This window comes from Miscanthus floridulus, chromosome 18 (genome assembly GCF_019320115.1).
Source record: "Miscanthus floridulus cultivar M001 chromosome 18, ASM1932011v1, whole genome shotgun sequence".
NCBI lineage: Eukaryota > Viridiplantae > Streptophyta > Magnoliopsida > Poales > Poaceae > Miscanthus > Miscanthus floridulus.
Window position 1 is genome coordinate 41,411,270 of NC_089597.1, and position 25,102 is coordinate 41,436,371.

The 25,102-nt window shown below is 43.7% G+C and overlaps 1 non-coding gene across 1 annotated transcript; it reads left to right on the forward strand.

The window, feature by feature from the left end:
- The first annotated feature begins 1,314 nt into the window (after window positions 1-1,314).
- On the forward strand, window positions 1,315-1,387 carry TRNAK-UUU (transfer RNA lysine (anticodon UUU)). Its single transcript has one exon. It is a non-coding gene; the product is annotated as a tRNA-Lys (tRNA).
- The last annotated feature ends 23,715 nt before the right edge of the window (window positions 1,388-25,102 follow it).

Genomic DNA, 25,102 nt, shown 5'->3' on the forward strand with positions numbered 1-25,102 from the left:
AGGTTTAGGAAGATGGCACTAGAAGGGAATATAGTACTCCCCTGATGAACTCTGATTGGCTAGGCAATCGAAACTTCTTCATCTAGTCTAGATTGGTAGTATGGGAGATAGTTCCTCTTTGTTATTGGAGTCAAGGTAGCCACCACCGGGAAAAGGAAACCGACCTTCATTCGTTTTGTTCCTCGTAGTCATTTTCATCCTCGGCTAAGGTATCATCAGATATAGAAGAAGCGGAGATAGGGTGAAATAGCTAAAAAGGAATATAACTCATCTGAGGAAGTGGGTGTAGGGGGCAGTGGGGTAAGGTAATTGAAGTAACTTGCTAGTATTAAGATTAAGCATAAGCATAAAAACTGATGCATCCAAAGACGGTGAATCTAGAATAGAGGCCGGGTGGGGAAGCAAAAGATGAAGAGAGCCTTTTTCTAGGATTAGATTTCACTCATTTATTGCTTGGGATGTAGATAGGCATGGAAGATGAACATAAGAGAGCTCCGCCCTTGCCTTGCACCGGTGAACAAAAGAAACAAAGGAGACAAGGTCAGAACTAAGACATCAATAGCTTATTTTAAGTGACGTATTCTTGTCAGGAATAGCGAGCAAGGATAAAATGAGAGTATGAGCCTACACCCATATAGAAATTAGTCATATGCCTGATAGTTGTTATCTATTCTTTCTCAATGATAGTATTATTACTCGAAAACAATATGTATAGAGGAAGCTAGTTTTGTACTCTAGTTCTGTCCCCAAGGCGTGAGTGAAGCCCTTCTCCAGTATGGTAAAGTGAAACCGCTTCGGAGTTTATGGTTCGAAAGAAAGAGAGAGGAAAGCACTTATAAAGCGGTGGGCTCTTATTGTAAACAAGAGTTCTATTAAGCTCTGGGACTCTAGGTAAGATAGTTGTAGTTTTGAAAATGTAAATTGACCGAAGTTTGTCTTTACTTTCCCCTATTCTACGTATACCATCTCCGAGCCTCTCGTTAAATTGAATCAATTTCTCAAGTTGGTCCTTGCTAGGCCAGTTAGAAGTTCCTGGGGATGTGATTGACCTAAGAAGCCCGTGTTATCGATAGATGTAAGTTCATAGTTGAAGATAAGGGAGTTTTAGCTTTTTTGTAGATAGTCTGAGTTTGAGCTACTATAGTCTCCCCCATTGACCTTCTTTTTTAGATAGAACCCTCAATGAGTGGAAAGGACTCCTAGACTTGCTCCATAGTACGAGCCCCATACAGAGCCGTGCCCTTGTGATATGATAAGAAGAAAAGGGGCTAGGCCACCCTCTTTTCTTTTCCGCACCAAGCCTTCTTTGAAATTGGGTGTATAGCTCAGTTGGTAGAGCATTGGGCTTTTAACCTAGTGGTCGTAGGTTCAAGTCCTGCTATACCAAAAAAAACCACTCTTGTATTCGTAAGGATGCATTTCTTAGGGACAAAGACCCTAATCACTGCATCCATTTAGGTTAGAATTCTCTATACCATAACTTCTCTTTTCCCTACTGAGATAGATTTTAGGAGTACCCTGGCCGATGAAGGAGTCTACTTTCTTACTTACCTACCCAAGTCGGCAACTTCCTTTGATGAGTCCCTCCTTTTTGGCCTATCGAGTTCTGCTAAGACCTCTTTGACTTATTATGCCTTAACCTACCTGGTACTAGGACTCATTGTGGAAATCCCATTGGCCTATCCTCCTTGGGCTTATCCCCTAACTACTTCCATGGAGCCATATTCAAGGTGGTTGACCTACTTCCTCAGGTTGGAATCCTCTGTTTTGGAATACTTTACCTCATCCATCCTATGACCTATCCTCAACCTCGGTCGTAGCCTGATCCACTCTCTTTTTCCTAGCAAGTGAATGCGAGTCTAGTTCACCCTTGGCCTAGAAAACCTGTGAAGTACGAGGAAAGAGTAGGGATCAAGTGTGAGTTCCGATCCTCTCTTCCTAGGCAAGAATGAAATTGGATGGTCTCAGCCCAGAAAGTGAAAAGAATGAGATCTAGAAAGAATTCTACTAGCTGAACGAGGCTGTGAAAGAATCTCTGTCAGGTGGTGCAGATGAAAATAATAAGCCAAGCCCTGCTTTTTTCTCTTTTTAGCCTTATCCGCTCTTGAATGTTGGTATCGATTTGATCATGCCGGAAAAAGAGCTAGTAATGGATCTTCTCCAGATGGAAGTAAAGGTTACGTGGAAAATAAAGGAATCAGTAGCAGTCGCTGGAAAAAAGTAGGTAAAGCAAGGAGGGAATCTAGCTTATTGACCATTCTCCAGTGACTCTCAGAACGGTTGTCGGGCCTTTGCACTGGTCAACAAAGCCATAGGCCAAGCCATCAAGCATGGTGTAGGGTATTGGATAGGCTGGTCCGTTGGTCGAAGTCATTGTAGGGTGTGCTACAGACAGCTATTGTTCAAGGTCATTTTCTTTCTCTCATCATCATGCCAACATACACAAGGCTTGCCTTCATAGGGCCCCACCTTGACTTGCCATCATGGCTACACTCTTTTCATCAAAGCAACTCTTCTTAAGAAGACCCCTATCGCTTCTTCTTTGATCAATAAGCACTAGACTTTCCACCTTGATCGTAGTAGTATGCTGCCGAAGTCAGCGAGCCAAATATACTATCGTTATTTTACCATTCTTGGCATGAACATAATAGTTATTTTACTGTTCTTTGAGCTTATTTGATGTACTTTCATTATTTTTATGCAAGTTAGCTCTTATTAGTAATAATATATACTTCAATCATTATTATATTAAAACATTGGATTATCGGGCCCTTAATGTCTTGCTTGCACAAGAGCCCTTTGAAAGCTCTAGTTTGGTTTTGGTGAATTGATGAAACCCTAAGTGCTAACCTACACCCTATTCGCTTGGGCTTGTTTGGCTAATAAGCCATGGCTGAAAGTACTGTTGGCTGATTTGGTGCAAGAGAAAAATTATGTTCGTTGGCTGAAAAAGTATGGCTTATAAGCCAAACAAGCCCAAGCGAACAGGGTGCTAGTTTATCTAAGTGAATATGAGATAGGTTATGCAGATTCCAAGTGATGGAGCAAATGAAGATCATGCTGATGGTGATAGTATGGTGGTGATCAAGTGCTCGGGCTTGAAAAAGAAGAAAAAGAAAAAGAAAAAGCTCAAGGCAAAGGTGATTTTTGATAGGAGCTTTTTGGATTGGTGATCGAGACACTTAGTGAGTGTGATCACATTTAGGATAGATAGTCATACTATTAAGAGGGGTGAAACTCATATCTAAATGCGCTTATCAAAGTGCCACTAGATGTTCTAACTCATTGCATATGCATTTAGATTCTAGTGAGTGCTAACACCCTTGAAAATATTTGTGAAAATATGCTAACACACATGCACAAGATGATACACTTGATGGTTAGCACATTGAAGTAAGGGTGAAGTGTCGTGCTCGAGTTGGAGTTGATCTAGGATGTCGGGCCCTGATCATCGGAGAGTCGGACCGGCCTCTGGCTAGGTTCGATGGCTAACCCTAGCATAGGGTCTCAGGCGTAGGAGCATCAAACCCTACAGCATGGTGGCGTTGGACAGCACGCCCACACTATTCCTCTATGCGGGAACTAGCGCGGCGCATGCTGGCCTGACATGTGGAGGCGTCAGACCGAGGTGTGGCAAAACCACCCAAAATAACATGCTTTCGGAGGCGCTCGACTTCCACTAGGCACTAAGCACCTCGAAAGTGAGCTACATCGGATAGTTCCATCGAGCACAACCCAAGGGAGAACTCGAAACAATACATGTTTTACATCTAGAATCCAATAATGAGTAAGAGCTTACAATACTTAGTCCATTTCGTACAACAAGAGTTCTTGGAAATTATTTATTACAATACAAGAGTTTAGAGTGCGATAATTAAAGAGCGGAATGAAAACAAACATCTAGCGGAAATGATACAAGGATCCATCTATGCCCACCAGAAGAATCCTCCACACAAGAGCTACTCCTTAAGCTACACCTGCAACAGGGGTAAAATAAATCTTGAGTACACAATGTACTCGCAAGACTTACCCGACTTATGGGAATAGTTTCCCAACTCTCAAGGATATGATAGGCAATATGGGTTTGCTGTTTTGTTTTTGTTTGCGGAAAGCATTACTAATAGTTCATCCTTATAGTCAAGTTTTATTAGCAGTCATGATTACTTCTTTAGCTAACCATTCTAGGTAAGCACCTGTTCTACTTTTAAGCAAGGGTTAAGCAATCAGAACCATTTCACCATCTTTCATATTCCTGTTCTTGCTACGGTGCTAGACCATAGCCAAGTCGTACTGTCTCATGGAAACAATGATTCATGAACCAATGTATCCTAGCTGGATACCCCAAAACACACGCCCTATTTGTACCCCAGGCACAAACAAGACCAACTCATTCCACTCCTGTCATGGGGTTCAGGTCCCTATCCAAACTTGGACTCCAAGCCCCCACACTTGAGACCTAGTCTTAATATGGTGCTTAGACCTCCACCTTTCCCCGCCTTCAATCAGTCGGTCCAAAAAGAGCTGGAATCCACGACAAGAACGTAACGAGCCCTCCCGCTCCCATAAGCAAGTATGTGCTCAGGATAATAAGTCTGTGATATAACTACCATCCACAGCAACGGACGGTCCTTAATCGACATGAACAGGGAAAACAGTGTAACCAAGCTAAGCCCTGTTGGCCACAGGACACAACCTGTTACACCCACCAATACCCATACCATATCCCTACCCTACCTACATTTTTCCTTTCATCATTTTATTATGAGAGTAATAATAATCCCCTATTGTGAGCAACGGCAGGTTACTCACGCTACCGATGATATAAGCATAGCATCTACTCGAACCTACACTAGTAAGACTCTTAGGATAGGTATATCTATGCATGTGGTTTCCATAAAATTCCTATAACATAAATGCACAACACATATATATGCGGTGAATTATAAAATAGAGGTTATGCACCGGGGCATGCCTTGGGCAGGTGCGGTATTAGCTGAGTCAGTCAGTGGTGGCTCCAGGACCTCCTCTAGCATGAGAATCTCCTCCTTGTACTCCTCGATGATCTCCTCATACTCGTGATGGCCGGTGGTCACAATCTCCACCAACTCGTTCTCTACATGCATGCGATGATGATGTAACACTTAGCATTTAGGCAAAACCAACTCTTAAAATAAGAATACACATACTAAGCTACTAAGATAGCTCTAATTACTAAGATACTAAGCTAACTATCATTTTCATCAAGCAAATTGTTGGGATCAACTAATAAACCCTTAGATTGGCAATTTAAGGATATATCTTTATTTCTACTAGTGATTTAATGTATATTTAAACAAAGAACATTTAACTACCCTAATGCTTAATCTATTCTAAAGCTACAAAATTACAGTGAGCACAAAATAATACAATGAAACTGCTATAAAAATTTTAGGATCAAAACTATCATCAATTCACCACAAAAATTCCTACAATAATTAACTTAATATTATTAAGCATTCTCAAATGATTTAATAGCTCCTAATGTCAACACATATAAACATGAACTAAATACACCAACAGATAGAGCACAATTTCACAAACCTAACAAAAATTATTTCATAATTTTCGGAGACCTACATGATTTTATATTAATTACCAAAGACCAGCTCATAAATTAAATTAGAAAACTATTTCTAATTCCTTAGAAAAACAAAAAGAGAATCTCCCATGTGGCCCACACGTGCGCCCCACGTGACCTAGTGCGCGCGTAGTGGCCTACTGGCGTAGCCCACGCGAGGCCGCCCCGCTCGCGAGGCGGCCCATGGCGGGGGAGTCCTGCGCGCGTTGTCGCTTTTGCTAAAGATACCTCGCACTTCTCCCAAATCACAACTAAGTGCTAACACTATTTCCCCCTCTCTCAGACCTTCTCAGTTAACCCCCCGTCCTTTCCCTAATTCACCCACCCACACCCCCGGTGGCTCAGTGCATGACGGCACGGTGGACGGCGACACAGCACGACCACGCCAGCCACCAAAGGCTCATGTTGGCCCATCGGTCGACCGAACTTTGACTACGATCCAACCGCCTACACCATGCAGTAACATGACATGCCGGAGCGAGCTACAATGACGTGCGGGCATCCGCGATGGTGGTGTGGCTGACCCGATGAATTGGAGCACCTAAGAATCTAACTGGCTAGCGAGGGAGCATCAGTAGACTACCATGGACCTAGCCGAGGTGATAGTTGGGGTGGAGGATGGTGGAGGAGGTGTGGCCACGTGTGGTCGAGCCATGCGGCGGCACACCACAGTGGTGAAAGGTCCTTGTTTGGTTTTGGTAATTGAGTGACAACCTAGGTGGACTAATTGTGTTTATATGAGATACACATGTGATTAGTCTATAGGTACATGTGTGTGAGAAACATATGCCATGAAGGTGGAAATGGCTCGGAGATGTTGCAAAGCTCACACATGTGATGATGAAGGAACTCATTACACATGAGACATGACATTGAGTAATGTGATTAAGGTGGAGAAGATCAAGACATGACTTCGCTTGATGGACCAGTTGCAAGCGTGAAGGGCAAGTTGAAGGCTTTGGAGCAATGGACCATGTGGCGGTGAAGCTTGAGCAAGACTTGGCACCGATGGACGAAGACAACGGTGAAATGCAAGTGAAGTCAAGATCGATGAACCAATATGATCATGTGATGATATGAAGTGGATCATATCATTGTTAATCGTGTTGGTGCTTGTGTTGCATCGACATTGGAGGAGATGGAGTGGAATACACAAGGCAAAGATAGGACATTTGATTTCACTAGTCATAGGTGTGTAGAGAAGTTGATGACCAGGTTTAGGATAGATGGTCATACTATCAAGAGGGGGAAACTTGTTTGCATATCTATCATCTAGTGCCACTTGGGTGATCTAACTTTGCATCATCGCTAGGATTGAGTGGCGTGGCAAGTTGAGTGGCTAAGCCTTTGGAAAATATTTGTGAAAAGCTAACACACATACATATAGTGGTGTATACTTGGTGGTGTTGGCACATTTGCAAAGGAGAAAAAGTTGGAGTTGATGTGGATCAACTCGGTGTAGAAATGGAGGCGAAAGGAGATACACATTGTGTTGAGCACTTGGGAGCAAGGGTTTGAAACTCCACTGGCACCCTATACAGAAAAGATAGGGTTTCACAGTGTGCACCGGACGCTGGGATCCTGTGTTCGGTCAGTGGTGCGTAGTATAGGCCGCCCTCGGTCTCTTAACCGGGTGTAGGTGGTGGCTCACAGAGAAGATAGTGAGTGACCGGACACTGGGCGAGTGCGGTCGGACATGACTGGATGCGTCCGGTCGTGACTAGAACCTTACTGGAAGTGATCGAACGCTGGGGTCATGTGTCCGGTCGTACACTGTAGTGTGTCTGGTCACAACTTAAGTATACTGATGACCATTGAGATCGGGCGATTAGTATTTGAAGTAGGTGCAACATGGCATGCATCGCACGACCAGACGCTGGGGTCCTACGTCTAGTCGATCTGACCGGAGCGTCCAGTCACCCTGAGCTATGCCCAGTGAAGGGGTACAATGACTCCATTTCTGTGGGGGCTATAAATTGAAGGTGGTCTCAGCCATGGCTATTGCTGAGCACATTGGGGACTTCGTGTCTATGCTTGAGAGTGCTTGGGAGCCCTCTAACTCACATATGCTTGATAGTGATCATCCGATTGTGTGAGTGAGTGATTCTAGTGCGATTGCATTATGAGGTTGCATCAAGTGGCACTAGGTGATCGAGTTGCAAGCTAGTGGTGCTTGTTACTCTTGGAGGTGGCCACCTCCTAGATGGCTTGGTGGTGGCCTCCATCGAAGCCTATAAGAAGCTTGTGCGATGCTCCAGAGAAGACCTTTGTGAGGGGTATTGTGCTCGCCCCACGAGAGCCACGAAGAGCAACTCTAGTTGAGCATGTCATTGAGCTACCCTCACTTTTGGGGTAGGTTCTTGTGGTGCCCGACATGTGGGCTTGGTGGGTGATGCCAATTAGCCACCGAACCACCAAGTGAGCGGTCGACACAACAGGGACGTAGCGTGTTGGCAAGGACGTGAACCTCGGGAGAAAATCACCGTGTCAACATTGTTCTCCCCATTGGTTTGCAATCCCCTTACACAAGCTTGTATTTACTTTCATATACATTGTGCTTGTGTAGTTGCTCTTATGATTAGTTTGCTTATGTAGCTCACTAGTTGCCTTCTTGCTTGTGTAGCATAGAAGTAGCTCTCTTGCATGGCTAATTTGGTTTGTGTAACCTTGTTAGTCACATTGCTTAGTTTATGTAGTTAAGTATTTACGCTCTCTAATTTGGCATCGGTTGCCTTATTATTGAGCATTGCTAGTGAGCTTAGTTGGCTTTGTGCTTTTGCTTACTAGCATGTGTAGGAGCTCCCTCATTGCTTAAAATACTAGTAGCATAGGTTTATGTGACCTTACACCTAGAATTGGATAGGTGAGCTCTAGCTAGTCTGGCACCTTTGTTGGCTAATTAGGATCTTTATAAGGTGCTTGTGAACTTCGATAAAGGGGGTAGTCTTGGCTAGACCGATTGTTTTAATTCCGCACATGTTATTAGTTTCTAGAAACAACTATTCACCCCCCTTGATGCATCTGGCCCAAGTGGGGTTGGCCGAGGCCCAATAAATTAAGGCTGCCCGGACCCCAACAGTTCTTAGGCACACCCACTCGGGGAAAGGCCCAATATCCCTAAAAGACTAGTCCAATAGGGGAAGGGTGGCTCTCCCTTTTAAGGTGGCTTCCTCCTCCCAAGCTAAGCAAGGTGGGATTATTCAGAGGCTCACATGGTCGCCGCCCGACTACAACTAGGCCACTTGGCCCCTTTGTTGCGTCTTTGCCAGCGGTTAATAGTGGAGGATGTCCTCATCATTCCCACCCCCTTAAACAAGGGCCCAGCTCTGATACCAAATGATGAGTACAGGCCCGATCTTCCGAGAGGTAGCCGGTAAGTTCGATTTGTGGAGATCTCGACGTTGGCGATCCGGCTTCAAATCAGACACGATTCGAACCCTGCAACCGTTACACCACTGCTCCGTTGGTTATCAACCAAGCACAACTTGATTGACCTCGCCAAGAAGGCTTTTCCTGTAAGCGAATCGAAGAGCACAAGCAAGAAGGTAAAACACGCAATCTGAAATTGCAAATATGAATGATGCGAATATCAATAGAGGGTTCAAGAACTCGGTTCCAAAGGACTAATCGACACAGTGGAGGAGATCAAGAATGGGGGCCCTGGATCACTGTAAAAGGATTTGTCACCACAGTTACAATGAACGATTCAGTTTCTCGATGGAAAACTAAACTCTAAACAAAACCCAATTGTGTAGCAGCGGCAGCGGCTGTGTTTATAGTCTAAGACTCGACCTAGGGTCGGGGATGGCCAGGGGTTGGGCGCCCACAACTTGGGCTTAAGGCCCGACACGATACATGGCCAAGTTGGCCCAAATAGGTGACATAGCACCTTGCCGTGGTCACACAGAATGATCCACGGACCTTCTGGAGCTGGGACCAGATCCAAAACGATGGCATCGTCGTCCCCTTTCCAACGCATCCAAGAACGGCCCGTTTCGATGTCGTATGAGGAAGTTATGACCGAAACAGTGACGACATGTCTGCTGAATCCGAGGACGACGTGGCAGCTGAGTTGGAAACGAATTGCAACTTGGGGAAGACCATGGCGTCGGTGTGTCCAGCGTGGCGATGTCCTCATCACCCCTCTAGTCACCATCTCAACCTTACAAGTGGTATCAGAGCTAGGTATCTCATTTGTGGTCTTCACCGACCCAAGAGGATGGCGACTTATGGGCTAGATGTTGATTGTCCACATATTTTTGATGGCACACACTTTGCACGGTAGAGAAATTGGATGATATGCAATTTTAAGTTTATTTGCCCTCAAATGTGGTGGATGGTAGATGTGGGCTTTTCTCATGTATTGGATGAAGATAATCTAACTTAAGCATAAGAGAAATGCCTAGATCTCGACATCCAAGCTACTAACATCATATATAGATCTTTGCATGATAACATCTTTGGAGAGATCATAGACATGAAGACCACCCATGAGATTTGGAGTTATCTCAACGAGAAATATGGGTTGGTCTTCGATGATGATGATGAGCCCAAGAAGGAGGCATATGAGTGTGTTGAGCATAGCCACAATTCAGTAATTATGGAAGATTGCTCCACCTCATGGTCAAGTGATGATAATGATGATGCTACTCCATGCACACTTGATGGTGATAATGATGGATCATGCTCGGGCTATGAGAGTGATGTTTCTTCAAGCTCTCCAACTACATCACATTGCTTCATGTCACAAGGTGACACTAAGGTATCTAATGCAAATGTGATTGATCTTGATTCATATGAGGAGCTTCTAGATACATATGGTTGCATGATCAAAGCTTTAGAAAAAGAGATGGCTAAAACCAAGAAATTGAAAAATAAAAACTCTTTTCTAAAGAACACATGTGAACAACAAAAGCATCTACTTTATGTTACTTCTTGTTCACATGAGGAGCTAAAATTGGCTCATGAGGAACTAAGTGTTGCTCATGATAACTTGGTACAAGACCATGCTTTTCTCACTAAAGAACTTTCAAATGAAAAATCTAAAACTAGTGAGAGCTCATCACATGGGTCAATTGATCAATCACATATTGTTGCTAACCCTTGTGATGTAGGCAAGAAGCATGTATCCACCTCTTGTGATGATTTATTAGAAATGCCATGTTCTTCACATATAGATGCTTGTTCTACTTCTATATCTTTTGAGACTAACCTTTTGAAGGAGAACAATGAGCTCAAAAATGAAGTGAAGAATTTAAGTAATAAGTTAGAGAGGTGCTACAACTCAAAAGTCACCTTTGAGCACATGTTAAAGACTCAAAGAAACTATGGTGACAAGTGTGGCCTTGGCTTCAAGAAGGAAATGACAAAGGGTGAAAGAAAGAGAGAAAGAAAGATGAAGAAGCTACAACAAAGAAAGCTCTCTCAAAGCATGTGCTACTGGTGTCATGAAGTGGGACACCTTGCAAATGGTTGCCCTAACATTGAGAAGCTCAAGAAGATAAAAGAAGAAGAGAGGCTCAAGCATGTGAAGTGCTTCAAGTGCCGCACTTAGGGTCATCTTACCTCAATGTGCCCAACCAAGCAATTGGTGAAGCAACAAGTGAAGCCTCAACCAAAGCCACAAGTTGAGCAAGAGAGGATACCCCAAGAGCAAGTCAAGATCTATCATGAAGATGGTGGTGACTTGATGACGATGAAGAAGAAAATAAGAAGGGGTGGAAAGGTAAGGCATCCAATACAAACTCAAGATGCCAAGATGATGAGCAAGACACAAGATGAGAAGAAAGTCTATGCTCACATCAAGTGCTTCAAGTGTGGAAATACAGGACACTTTGCCTCCAAGTGTCTTACCAGGCTTGAGAAGAAGGCTCAAGCAATCCATGAGAGACGAGGCAATGGGAAGCACCACATGAGCAAGGAAGAGAAGGCTCAATCAAAGAAAAAGTGCTACTCATGCCAGGAAAGGGGACACATGGCACATTCATGTCCCCTAGATAACAATTCCAAGCCTATTTCAATTGTTGATATTAATGTGCTTAGAAAGGATGATAATGGTTTCTCTATGGTTGCTATTGCAAAACATCCTGCTACTTAGAGGTGCTGAGGGAGGCATGGACATGACGATGAGGCAACAGCACCGGCAGCAGCTGTGTCATGGTGTGGGGTGGATCGGTGGTGCGGCAGCATGGTGAGGCAGGCTGCAGCATCGCCCGGATGTGTGAGCAGCAGTAGGGGCTCCACGTGGCAGAGCTAGTGGCGGCTAGGCCATAGCCAATTGCTCTCTAACACTTAATCAACCACTAATCACTCACTCTCACAAAGAGAGGGGTTAGAGAGAGCTCTCACAAGGCTTGGGATGGGTTGGGAGTGAAATGGGAGCCAGCAGCACGGCCAGGAGACGTGGGATGAGTATATATACTCACCCCACAAAAACTAGCTGTTGGAGGCCAAAACTAGCCGTTATCACCTATAGACCCCGAAACCTCCACGCACAGGCGTGGAGCCTCTGTGTAGACGGGTGGAACCTCCATGGGTCTTCAGGACAGCACAGATCACCATACGGAAAAAGCCAGGACTTTTTACTCCAAACTCCGTTTTCGGTGATCTTGGACTTTCTAGAAAGCTTGTTTTGAGTGATTTCCAACCCAACAAAGAACAAGCCCCAAAACCAACATGTGCAAGTGTTGTGTCATTGTGTTTTTCTCATGTTAGCACTTAGGTTTGGTTAGTTTGAGCACTTGAGACTTTGTCTATGATTCATATTGCATCCCCCTTGATAGTATGGCATACCTATACTCAAGATCAAGAGAATATAACCATTTCAACCACTTGAGTATTCAATGTCTTCATATGCCATTTCTTCTCAATATCTCTTCATGAGGGGTTGCAATCACCTTCAAGTACCTACAATATGAATTGATTAATAGCTTGAGTGAATATCTCTTCATGAGGGGTTGCAATCACCTTCAAGTACCTACAATATTAATTGATTGAAAGCATCTAGGCCCCAAGTTGGGTTTCGGTGATTAATGACAATACGAGATTATTATGACTAGCGTGTGTTTTGCAGATGCAATTAAGTTAGGTCATGGTAATGACAATTGATTGGGCAATCATGGTTGTCATACCCCTATGATGAAAATCATTTCGGTTTTCAAAGGATGGATGACAAGGTTAAGGATGGACTAGTTCTAAGTGTCGTTTGGTATTGAAGAGACACTTAGAGTAGTTTAGGACTTTGTTTTTCCTTTGGCCATACTATTAAGGGGAGTATGGATGGGTAGCTTGACCTAGGTGAGTCTAGTGGGTCAGGTGTGTTGCACACTTGTCAAATCTAGTACTAGATAGCTCCTAAGTAGCCCTAAGATCAATTGGAGCAAACTTTCTTCACATATGATTGCGAGTTTAAAGTGAATGGAGGGTCAAATGTTGACCGGACGCTGGTTCTGGTGTGACTAGATGCTGGCGCAGAGTCTGGTCAGTTCATTTGATCAAGGTGAAGTCATCTAGTTACGACCGGACGCTAAGTGAAATGTGACCGAACGTTGGGTGCCAGAGTCTGGTCAACTCCAATAAGGTTCCAGAGAGGGAGAATCCTGATTGGACACATCCGGTTAGTGCTAACCGAACGCTGGTCAGGTTCCGGCTACTGACCGGACGCTAGGTGCTAGAGTTCGATCAACATCAGTAAGGTTCTAGAGAGCAGTTTTTGTGACCAGACATATTCAGTCAGTACTGACTAGACGTTGGTCAGTGTCCGGTCACAACTTAACTGCTCGGTGGTGGGGAGAATTGACCAGAGCATCCGGTCAACTTGACCAGAGCGTCCAGTCACCCCATAGTGGCACATAACAGTTTGTTTTAAATGAGGAGTTATAAATACTTCCTCTATTCACTCAAGGGATCACTTTTGCTCATTTCAACAGCTGAGAAACACCATTAAGAGTGCCAAGGAGAGTGAGGTCCTAGTGAGGTGATTGAGATTTGAGAATCCAAGAGAGAGGCCTCATTAGTGAAAGCAAAAGTAGCAAAGTGTGCATCCACCCTTCTCATTAGGCTTGTCATGATCAAGTGAGAGTTCGTGCTTATTACTCTTGGTGATCGCCATCACCTTGACAGCTTGGTGGTGATTGGGAGTCTTGTGATCATCCGGCGGAGCTTGTGGATGACCCAACTCAAGTTGTGAGCGGTTGTAGGCGATTCACCGTGACGGAGTGTCGAAGAATCAACCCGTAGAGAGCACTTGATCCTGTGCGGATCAAGGGGGAGCTACACCCTTGTGCTGGTGCTCCAACGAGGACTAGTGGGGAGTGGCGACTCTCCGATATCTTGGCAAAACATCACCGCGTTCCTCCTTCTCTCTTTACTTTAAGCATTTACTTTGAGCAATTCAATTCTTGTCTTTACATTCATAGAATTGCCATGCTAGAGTAGGATTGGAACTTAGGTTGCAAAACTTTTGTGTGGTAGAACATTAGAAACACATTCTAAGCATAAGTGGTGAAGTGGGCTAAGTGTAGGATTTAATTATTGCAAAGAATTTTAGAATTAGCCCAATTCACCCCCTCTTGGGCATCTTGATCCTTTTAATTGGTATCACAGCCTCATGCTCACATATTTAGGCTTAACCGCCTAGAGAAAGATGTCTCATGGGGATGGTCCTCCTCCTATCTTTGAGGGAGATGATTTTCCTTATTGGAAAATCTGCATGGAGGCGTATTTAGAAGCTCTAGATGTTGGATTACTTAGAGCCACCTCACAAGGATTCCCAAAATCTCGGGATCCCATGCACCTTCAAGGCAATGAAGTGAACTACGAAAAGTGGAATGCGAAGGCTAGAAACACCATCTTTAGAGGCCTTTGCAAAGATGCGTTTAACCAGGTGAGAAACCACAAAGACACCCATGCACTATGGTCGGACATTTGTGCACTCCATGAGGGAACTAAGAGCGAGCATGTGGAACGCTATCATCTCATAATGAAAAAGCTTAATTCTTTTGAGATGCTTCTTAAAGAGAGTGCTAATGAAATGTACTCATGCTTGAATGTTCTTGTAGAGGAAGTCAATGGGCTTGGACTCACTCAAATGCAACCGTCTGATGTTGTAAGAAAAATCTTGAGTGTCCTCCCTATTGACAAATATAGGCATATTGTGACCGTGCTTCATCAAGGTGATCTTTCCACCTCTACACCAACACAAATCTTGGGAAAGATCAATGCTCATGAGATGTACATGCACATCACACCACAAGATGGCTCATCCTCTACCAAGAAGAAAGACAAAGACTTAGCATTCAAGGCTAGCCAAGAGAAGGTCAAAGCAAGAATTGAGTATGAGAGATCAAGTGATGATGAAGTTGATGATGCAAGTCTTGCTCTCATGGTGAGAAGAACCGCCAAGATGCTAAAGAAGCTCAACAAGAATGGCATCAAGTTTGATGGCAAGAAAAAGAAGTTCTTCACTAGCACAAGAAGGAAGCCTATCTCCGAGATGGATTGCTACAATTGTGGAGAACTTGGTCATTTAGCTCATCAATGCACCAAGCCCAAGAAAGACAAGTACAAGAAGAAGTACAAGGGTAAGAAAGATGACTCAAGTGATGAAGATAATGATGAGAAGAAGAAAAACAAGCCATACAAGAAGAAAGATGGCAAGAAGAAGGACTTCCACAAGAAGAAGAAAAATGGGAAGGCATACATCATCGGTGATTGGCTCACGGACATTGATTTATCTAGTTGTTCATCCGATGATGATAGTGACAATGAGAAGGTGGCCGCCATTGTGATTGACTCTTCATCATTTTCACCGACACCACCGCCATCATCCTCTACACACCTATGCCTTATGGCCAAGGGTGAACGAAAGGTATCAAACGATGATGATAGTAGTGGTGATGATCATGCTAACAATGATGATAGTGATAGTGATAGTGATAGTGATAGTGATGGTGAAGAATTTGAATCACCTTCATATAATGATCTTGTTAAATTGCTAAATCAATACACTAAGATCATTAGTAAGTCAAGAGCTAAGAATGAAAAGCTTGCAATTAAGAATGACTCTCTTTTAGCTAAATGTGACATAGCGGAAAAGGCTAGTGTTGAGCTTAGAGAAGCAAATGATGCCATGTTATCCAAACTCAAGGAGCACAAATCTTCTAAGAAAGAGCTTAAAGAAAAACATGATAAACTTGAGAGGATACATAATGAGCTCATCACTAGCCACAATATGCTAAAAGAAGAATATACAACTCTCAAGATCAATCATGATAATCTTATTATCGCTCAAGAATTTTTATCCAATGAGCCACATGATGCTACTAACGATGTTGTTAAGATTGATATAGCTACATCATGTGATGATTTGATTGTTGAGAGCATTGAGCAAGGATCTAGTGGCAAAGGCAAGCAAGTGGTCGAAACCGACAACTATGATGAGTATGTCAAGCTCAAGCATGATAATGAAAAGCTCAAGAAAGATCTTGAAGAGCTCAAAACCACCAACACTATAGTGTTAGAAATTCTTGATCATGATGGTGATTTGATTCTTGAGAATGAGAAGCTCAAAGAAGAGAACAAGAGACTCAAGGAAGAGAAAGATGATGATGCACTCAAAGAAGAGAACAAGAAGCTCAAGTTGGAAAAAGAATATCTCAAGATTGGATTGAGCAAGTTCACAAGAGGCAAGCATCTTCAAAGTGAGTTGCTAATGAACACCGTCATGAAGATGGATAGAACTAGCATTAGGTACTTGGCAAACCAAGAGAAGAAGGCTCAAGCTCAACAACAACAACACAAGTCAAAGCCAAAGCCAAAGAGGTGTTTTGAGTGTGGACAAGAAGGTCACTTTGCCCATGAGTGTCAAACTCTACCACCATAACCCTTGCCCAAGCATGCTAGACCCTTTGCTTTCAATGCTCATTACATGCTTAGAAAGGACTCTAGTGGAAAGATGAAAGTTATATTCTTAGGACCTCCCAACAAGAATAGGCCTAAGAAAATTTGGGTAGCAAAATCACTTGTTGAGAAAGTGAAGGGCCCTCAACAAGTTTGGGTTCCTAAACAAGCTTGATCTCTTGTGTGTAGGTGAACTACAAGACCGATGGAAGCCATTGGGTAATTGATAGTGGTTGCACACAACATATGACCGGTGATCCTCGTATGTTCACCTCACTAGATGAAGAAGTAGATGGACAAAAAAGAATCACATTTGGATATAATTCAAAGGGAAAAGTTAAAGGATTGGACAAAGTGGCAATATCAAATGATCATTCAATCTCAAATGTGCTATATGTTGCTTCATTGAGCTTCAACTTGCTATCCGTTGGACAATTGTGTGATCTTGGCTTTCAATGCCTATTTACCGAGAAGGAAGTTGTTGTATCCAAGAAAGATGATGATCAAGTGATATTCAAGGGATTTAGATACAACAACCTATATCTAGTGGACTTCACCTCTGAATATGCTAACTTGAAGACTTGCCTATTCACCACAATATCACTTGGGTGGCTATGGCATAGAAGACTTGCTCATGTTGGGATGAGCTCACTCAAGAAGCTAATGAAGAATGAATTGGTGAGAGGGTTGAAGGATGTGAAGTTTGAGAAGGACAAGCTTTGTAGTGCATGTCAAGTCGGCAAACAAGTTGCAAACACTCATCCTACAAAAGCTTTCATGTCAACAAGAGTGCTAGAGCTCTTTCACATGGACTTATTTGGACCAACAACATACAAGAGTTTGGGAGGAAATCTTTATTGTCTTGTGATTGTTGATGACTACTCTAGATACACATGACAAATCCGAAGTGGCATCATGTTTTAAGAAGTTTGCCAAGAGAGCACAAAATGAGTTTGAGGTGAAGCTCAAGAAGATTAGAAGTGACAATAGAAAGGAATTTGACAACACAAACATTGAAGCTTATTGTGATAAAGTTGGGATCAAGCATGAGGCCTCCCAACATATACTTCTCAATAAAATGGTGTAGTAGAGAGAAAGAACCGAACACTTATCACTCTTGCAAGAACAATGCTAGATGAGTACAACACACCCAAAGCTCTATGGGTGGAAGCTATCAACACCGCATGCTATGCATCCAACCACATATTTCTTCAAAAGTTTCTTGGCAAGACACCTTATGAGTTGCTCAATGGAAAGAAGTCAGACGTCTCCTTCTTTAGGGTGTTTGGTTGCAAATGCTACATCTACAAGAAGTAGCAACACCTAGGGAAGTTTTAAAGACATTGTGATATTGGTTTTCTTGTTGGCTACTCATCAAAGTACAAAGCATATTGAGTATTTAATCATGCCACCGGTTGGTTGAAGAAATATATGATGTGGAATTTGATGAATCTAACGGTTCCCAAGGAGCACATGAGAATCTTGATGATGTAGGTGATGAACCATTAAGGGAGGCCATGAAGAATATTCCGATTGGAGACATCAAGCCACAAGATGATGAAGATGATGCACAAGTGATTAATCCACCTTCTTCATCAAATGTGCCACAAGATGGTGATAAAGATGAGAGAGTAGAAAATGAAGATACTCATGTCTCCCATGAGCAAATGATGACACAAGTACAAGATGTTGATGCTCCACAACCTCCCACTCAAGTGGTTGATAGAAGAAACTCACCTCTACTACAAGCTCATCCACAAGATCTCATCATAGGGAGTCCATCAAAGGGTGTAATGACTTGATCTCAAAAACTTGCTTCATTTATTGAACATCACTCTTTTGTCTCTTGCTTTGAGCCTACCAAGGTAGAAGAAGCTCTTCAAGATTCGGATTGGATAAATGCCATGCATGAAAAGTTGAACAACTTCGCTCGCAATGAAGTTTGAACTCTTCAAGAGCGACCACAAGGTGCAAGAGTCATTGGAACAAAGTGGGTGTTCCGCAACAAGTAAGATGATCAAGGTGTTGTAGTAAGGAACAAGGCAAGACTAGTTGCAAAGGGGTTCTCTCAAGTTGAAGGGTTGGATTTTGGAGAGACCTTTGCACCGGTTGCAAGACTTGAAGCCATTTATATCCTCCTTGCATATGCATCACATCATGAAATGAAACTATATCAAATGGATGTGAAAAGTGCATTTTTAAATGGCTTTATAAATGAACTAGTCTATGTTGATCAACCTCCTAGGTTTGAAGACCCTAGATATCCTAATTATGTTTATAGGTTGTCCAAGGCGCTATATGGGCTTAAGCAAGCCCCAAGATCTTGGTATGAGCGTCTTCAGGATTTCCTCATTGAGAAGAGCTTCATCAATAGGAAGGTCGACACCACACTATTCACCAATAAGCTTGATGGATATATCTTCATTTGTCAAGTATATATTGATGATATCATATTTGGATCATCAAATGAAGATTCTTGCAAAGAGTTTGGTGAATTGATGTTGAAGGAGTTTGAGATGTCAATGATTGGAGAGCTTACATTCTTTCTTGGTTTTCAAGTCAAGCAAATAAGAGAAGGGATTTTCATCTCTCAAGAAAAGTATACCAAGGATCTTCTTAAAAGGTTTAATATGGATGAATGTAAGCCAATCAGGACACCAATGCCATCTAATGGACATCTCGACCTAGATGAGGGAGGTAAAATGGTTGATCAAACTCTCTACCGCTTTATGATTGGTAGCTTGTTATATTTAACCGTATCTAGGCCCGACATCATGTTTTGTGTGTGTATGTGTGCTAGATTTTAAGCTAATCCTAAGGAAGCTCATTTGATTGCCGTTAAAAAAATCCTTAGGTATCTTAAGCACATACCAAGCATTGGCCTTTGGTATCCCAAAGGAGCTAGATTTGAATTAGTTGGCTATTCCAATTTGGATTATGCCGGTTGCAAAGTTGATAGAAAAAGCACATCCAGAGGGTGCTATTTGTTTGGTAGATCACTTGTGTCTTAGTCCTCCAAAAAACAAAATAGTGTGGCATTGTCCACCGCCGGAGCGGAATACATTGTCATGGGTGCTTGTTGTGCACAAATACTTTACATGAAGCAAACTTTGCTAGACTATGGTGCAGTTCTAGAAAAAGTACCTCTTTTATGTGACAATGAGAGTGCGATAAAACTTGCTAATAATCTGGTTCAACACTCTCGCACCAAGCACATAGATATCCACCATCACTTTCTTAGAGATCATGTTGTTAAGAATGATATTTCTTTAGAAGGTGTAAGGATCGAGGATCAATTGGTGGATATCTTCACTAAACCGCTAGATGAGGCAACATTTTGTCGGTTGAGGAATGAGCTCAATGTGCTTGATTTTAGCAACTTCACTAGAAAATGAGCTTGTGTTGTCCTTTGCATTGCATTGTAATATACAACATGTTTACTTTGTGGTAATGCACTTAGGGCTTGTCTAACATGGTTAAGATAACCGTCGAAAGTGTGTGAAGAAGCTTAACCTTGAATCAAACTTGACAAGCAACTAGAATTACTTTCAAGTATTGCATTGCATATGCATGAATGTTGTTTTGTCGTTTCTCTTCAATCACCCTTTTATTGCCTATTTTCTTAAAAAGAATTATAGCCTAAGGCAAAATATTTTAAAAAAATTGAGGGTTTGAGAGAAGTCACTCACATCAGTCCTAATTGGTGTTTATTTGGGTCTTATTCAAGTTGGGACTTGATTGGGAACAGGCAGCGCGAAGAAAAATTGAAGATCTACTGAAAAACAGTGACCGGACGCTACACTGGACTCTAGAGTCCAGCGTCCGATCAGTTCACAGGAGGTGAATCGTGCTACGAAGGAGTGACTGGATGCTGAAACAGTTCTTTCCCTACGTCCGGTCAGATGGTGTTCCTGCGTCTAGTCAAGCGAAGAAGATCTAAGAATCGACCGGACTCTGGCTGCACCTGGTCAGTGGTGATCGAACATGTCTGATTGTGACTCAAGGGGTTTTGGACCTCTCTAGAGTCGACCGGACTCTAGGTGGTAGCGTCCGGTCGTTGCCACCAGAGCGTCCAGTCAGTAGAAATCATGCGGGTTACAAACTCTCTGTTCTATTTCCTTTTCTATTCCATTAGGGACCACCATATAAATGCAATGCCGCACCGCTTTGACCTAACCCCGCATCCATGCTGACTTCGCCATTCCCAAGCCACCGAACCATGCCCAAGTCACCGAGCCCATGCCTACAGCAGCGCCACCGCATCACGCCACCGCGTGACCATGCCACATTGCTCGCCGCGACCTCATCCCATGCCACCCCTACACAGCCATGCCCACGCGCCACCTCCAGTCCAGCGCACCGCCCGTGCCTTCTCCATGTCATCTGTTGCGCTGCCTCCCGCGCCACCTGCTCATGCCCTAGCACCGCTGTTCCCCAACTCAGCCACGTGCCCACACATCCTCACCGGAGACCCTAACTATCATCCATCGCCTCTCCACGGCCGATCTAGCGCTACATTGCCGCACCAAACCCTAACCCTAGGCGATTCCCAATGGTTCCCCATGATTCATTCCTCTGCTCTTCGGGTCACCGATTCATCAGGTAGCAAGCCCTCGTTTTCAATTTTGTATCTATTGCTTGCTTCTTAGGGTTTTGTATCTCTAGATGTATATTGAAATTATTCATATATCTGATCTATTCTAACATGCAACGAGTCGATGTTGTTGAGGTCACTTTGGCAGTTGTCAGTTAACTCGAGGCCAAGCTCATGATTACGGATCGAGGCCAAGCCTCGAAACTGATGGTTGGTAGTTGTTTCTTGTCAGTGGTAGTTGCTTTTTTCAGATCCAGCAATGGCTCATGTCAAGAATGCCGGAGGTGGTCTAGGTGATGAGGATCCGAGGCCTTCGCCTCACTTGCCTACTGATGTGAAAGGCAAGGCAACGAAGAAGATCACATCAAAGAAGTGGAAGTATGTAGATGCAGATATAGCGAGAGCAGTAGCAGTGGTAGCCGTTGTAGAGCGTGCAGAGAGAGGAGGTGCTAGGAGTGGAGTCTAGATTGTAGATCAGCTTTCACCAGCATAGAGGGCAGCTATTGAGCAGGTTGAGCGTCGTCATGGTAGTCTAGCTAGGACTGTCATGCTTGAGGGATGATGTGTTGCTTTGGAGGAGACTCAGCCTCAGGGGGGGGTCATAGGAGCAGACACAGCCACCAATGCAGTCAGAGGGTGCTGAGCAGACTTAGGAGGGAGAGCAAATAGAGGAGACAGAGCCGACATCTCAGTCATAGTTACATCGCTCTAGTTGCACCCATACTTAGGTGACAACAAGGCTAGAGACACAGCGGAGGGGTTCTCGTCTGCCTCCTAGACCACAGGGTCCGCCTCTAGTGACTCATCTAGATTTGAGGGCTGCCATGGCCAAGTAGGTGCAACAGCTCAGGTTTGTTCTGTTCGAGGATTGGTTCACACTGAGGAGGGATGAGCGTGCTTCAGAGGGGTTCTATACACCACTGTAGGAGGATTTCTATAATGCATATCTTAACAGTGGGTTGCATTCAGGTCTTAGAGGGTTTGCTCCATTGAGTCCATTGTAGCAGCAATAGGAGAGCAGATTCGCCCTTACCTATCTTATCTACCAGGACTGATAGATTTACTTGGATGGATAGGCAGATATGTCCCATCATGGGTGCGTGAGTTCTATGCTTCACTCTATATTGACCCAGGCCACAGATTTATTCACTTTGCATTCAGAGGCCGCGATTACCGGCTGATGAGCTTTAGGGTCTAAGAGATCCTCAAGTTATAGGATTCACCCATCCACATTCATGAGGTTTGCTATGGACATACAGAGCCTCCTAGATGCTCTCATGGTGGTCTTGTGCCTCCCACAGATCTCATCCGACCTTGCTTCATAGAGCCATTCGGTGAGGGGTCAAGTAGGGCACCTAGAGACCTCACTCCTATAGCTAGACTACTTGATGCTATCATGAGGAGGACCCTGCTTTTGAGGATGGGATATCGAGAGAGCTTGACTCACATTCATTTGTGGCTTCTGAACGCTCTGATGCAGCAGACTGTGTTTGATATTTGGGATCATATACTATCAGAGATGGAGGATACTTTTGCAGAGGGGTTTAGGGGTCATCATCAGCTACCTTATGCTCACTGGATTACATTTCTAATTCATAGGACAGTTATAGTGAGGCCTCCAAAGATGCTGGCAGAGTATTCTGGTGCTACTACCAAGTTCTCTGCATATAACATGACCCATATGCTCCGTCATAGCAGGCCGAGTGCACCTAGCTAGCCACATCATTGCCTAGAGGTGCCAGAGACTACAGCCTAGTAGGATGAGACTATTAGGGGCATTACAGCTATAGAGGAGGAGCAGTTAGATGCTCAGTAGGAGGGTATGGTAGAGAGCGACCCCAATGATAGTATAGATGATGATTATCAGGATATCCCTTAGATGCCTCCTTGACAACATGACCAAGAGGTTGGTAGCTCTAGTTTAGCTCCACCTACATCGCAGACAGGCCCTACTCTTCTTGCTATACTTGAGCGGATGAGGCAGGATCAGGCTCACCAGGCCTAGGAGACCATAGCTATATTTGCACAGTTTCAGGCCAGACAGGACGAGTTCTAGCAACAGCAGCAGGCTATACAGTAGCAGCAGCAGGCCATGTAGCAGTAGCAGCTCCTCATGTAGAGCAGTTACTTGGATTTATGCAGCATGTAGTTACTGCTATTGGGGCTCCACCGCCACAACCTTCACCCCAGATCGGCTAGCCTACAACCACTTCTATGACTCTAGCTTTACAGCCAGTGGGCTTCAGAGTCAGGGACAAACTGCTACTCAGTTTGCTTCACCTATAGAGCAGGTGTCCTAGTGGTTTGCCTCGCCAGTGATAGCCCAGGGTCCGTAGTTTACACCTCTTCATACGGGCTTCACACCGGCTCAGAGTTCGTCGTTGCTTGTGCTAGATACCCTAGTCTCTAGGAGCCTTATTGCGACATTTAGTGAGTTGACAGGGCAGCCTACTTTGCCAGATCTACATGTCCCTAGTCCTTCCACAGTTGCTCCTATCACTGGGACTATAGAGATGCTCCCTTCATCAGTTGCATCATCAGAGCCACCTCCTTCAGTGATACCTGCAAAGTCATAGGCCACACCTGTTCTAGATCTGACCCAGACTGCTTCAGCGTCACTTCCAACGATAGAGGGTCAGACTGCTCAGAGCTCAGGATTAGATGATGATGTTGCATAGTTCTAAATCATTCATCGCACCTCAGTGCCTGACTCATCCATTGCAGCTCCGTCAACCGACCCTTAGGTTTTGGTGTTTGACGCCAAAGGGGGAGAGGGATTGAGTATGATAGACTTAGGGGAAGCGATACATTTAGGGGGAGCTTATCTATCATATTTGGCTTTTTATGTGTGATACACTATTATGCATTCATGTTTACTTTCATGCATCGAACTATATCTATGTGATAGTGATATCTATGTGATTTGATATTTATGTGATATGTGACATGTGTGCTCTCTACTTTGAATTATTTATACGTCATGTCACTTGGTTATGCTCATTTGTTTTGCTTCTACATTTTACTCCGATGCAAATGAACTTTATTTCTTGTACTCATGCTTATTTCATATCTATTGAGTACATCATGTTGGCTTGGGTCATATAAGCTTGCCTAACTCTTTTGTTCTTATTGTCAAAAGCTTATATGAACCAAGCATGTTGAAAACCTTATTTCTTTTACATACTCAAGGTTGTATTGTCATTAATCACCAAAAAGGGGGAGATTGAAAGCATCTAGGCCCCTAGTTGGGTTTTGGTGATTAATGATAATATGAGATTATTGTGACTAGCGTGTGTTTTGCAGATGCAATTAAGTTAGGTCATGGTAATGACAATTGATTGGGCAATCATGGTTGTCATGCCCCTATGATGAAAATCATTTCGGTTTTCAAAGGATGGATGACAAGGTTAAGGATGGACTAGTTCTAAGTGTCATTTGGTATTGAAGAGACACTTAGAGTAGTTTAGGACTTTGTTTTTCCTTTGGCCATACTATTAAGGGCGGTATGGACGGGTAGCTTGACCTAGGTGAGTCTAGTGGGTTAGGTGTGGTGCACACTTGTCAAATCTAGCACTAGGTAGCTCCTAAGTAGCCCTAAGATCAATTGGAGCAAACTTCATTCACATATGATTGTGAGTTTGAAGTGAATGAAGGGTCAAATGTTGACCGGACGCTGGTTCCGATGTGACCGGATGCTGGCGCAGAGTCTGGTCAGTTCATTTGATCAAGGTGAAGTCGTCTAGTTACGACCGGATGCTAAGTGAAATGTGATCGGACGCTGGGTGCTAGAGTCTGGTCAACTCCAATAAGGTTCCAGAGAGGGAGAATCCTTATTGGACGTGTTCGGTTAGTGCTGACCGGACGCTGGTCAGGTTCTAGCTACTGACCGGACACTGAGTAGCAAAGTGACCGAACGCTGGGTGTCAAAGTTTGGTCAACATCAGTAAGGTTCTAGAGAGCAGTTTTTTGTGACCTAACACGTCCGATCAGTA